Source organism: Nanorana parkeri, unplaced genomic scaffold (assembly GCF_000935625.1).
Source record: "Nanorana parkeri isolate BGI_ZX_2015 unplaced genomic scaffold, ASM93562v1 scaffold708, whole genome shotgun sequence".
NCBI classification, from domain to species: domain Eukaryota; kingdom Metazoa; phylum Chordata; class Amphibia; order Anura; family Dicroglossidae; genus Nanorana; species Nanorana parkeri.
This window is the reverse complement of record NW_017306976.1, coordinates 22,319-24,049: the sequence shown is the minus strand read 5'-3', so window position 1 is coordinate 24,049 and position 1,731 is coordinate 22,319.

The window sequence follows — 1,731 nt, the reverse complement described above, 5'->3', positions numbered from 1 at the left end:
CCCCCCACCCCCTCCCCCGCCCAAACTGCCCCCTGCACTGATCAGTGCGGTTTCCATACAGCTTTGAATGGAACTAATCAGCGCGTTTCTGGGCGTTTTTAATTACATTGCAGCGCCGACACGCAATTAAAAACTCCCAAAACCTCCTTTTTGAAAACCAAGAGATCTTATATGGGTTGTACTGGCCTCCTAACAATGCTCTCCAATTGGCTGCGTCCAGCTTTCAAGTGCATCTAAACCTGCAGCACGCCGGTCCTTAGGTGTGGTGGCGGCTTTTATTTTCAGGCTTTGTTTTCCGGGTGATCCTGCCAATAACACTTCCCCTTCCTAGGGTGACAACGCACACGAACTGTACTATGGGAGGAGCAGCGTTGTCTCCCTAAGACAAGATTGCAGAACACCTCCCCCTCTTCTGTGCAACATAGGGGGAAGGTGTTCTGAAGTCCACACAGAAACGATTCACTTCTAAGGGCAGCGTTCACACCAAGGAGTATCTCGAATGGGCAAACGTGCGCACTTTGCTGCGCATTCACGACACATGCAAAAACACGGAACGTGCTCGCATTGCCAATATAAAAAAGGTAAATGGCACCCCAAATGCGGAAGGGCAAGCACAGGTGAGAGCGTGCAGCAACGCGTAGGAGGGGAAAAAAAAGGAAAAATGCGTGGGAAAATAAAATTGCGGCATTTACTACTTTTCCACGTTTTGGCACACATCGCGGGATCGATGGGGACTTGCCAAATGCAACAAAGTCCTGCAAATGTTCAGGAACGCGCGCAAGTGCTACACACATTCCCACTACGCCCCGGTATGAATTGTGCTTCATAAAAAGGTGCAGAAGGGGCAGAGAGGAAGCAGAGTTCCCTGTGACACCCTTATAATAAATTGAGTAGACGGTTGTCACTGGGACAGGAAGCCCCAGGCACCAATAAAAACCATTTAAAAATATTATTATTAATAATCATAAATATCATTGTATTAGTTTTATTATTATTATTATTATTATTATTATTCAGTTCTGTTCAGCAAGTCATGTGATCCAGAAAGCACAGGCAGGTGCCAGACATCCCTGCAGACTATGGTGCAGCTGAGTAATACAGCTTGGTCCAGGACCCATCCCAGCCTGTGATTGGACAATGAAGGAGAAGCAGCACACCGAGTAGGTCACTGGTCTGGCCCCTCCTCCCATGTCCCCGGCAGCACTGTGCACGGCCCTCCATAGCGGGGCGGCGGCAGATATTCGGATCTCCTGTTTGTTTGTAGAACAATGGATAGAATTTGATGAATTTTGTTTTCGCTTTCAGGAAGCATTTTCAGGTCTATCAAACGTTCCGACACAAATGGCTTTTTTTTTTTTCTTCTTTCCTTTGCCGGCTCTGCTAAACCTCAACTGAAACCTAATAATATATCCGAGAATAGGTTGCATCGGACCGCGCCAGTGGGGGGGTGGGGGCGTTCTCCGAACATGAAAAAGGGAGCTCAGGCATGGAGTCGTGCAGCACAGGATGAAAGAGACTCCAGTTACAAAGCCGGAACTTTGCAGAAGAAATATCCAGAAGAACAAAAGCTGCGATACAAATACAGATCTTACGGGGGAACTACAGCCCGCGCATTGTGTTTTTGGGGCAGAAATACCAAAAATCAGACAAAAATCAAACCCAACTGCTGATCCAGAATTCACTTAGGGGGCCATTTATGAAAAATGTATTCTATGCAAGAGTTCATGGTCA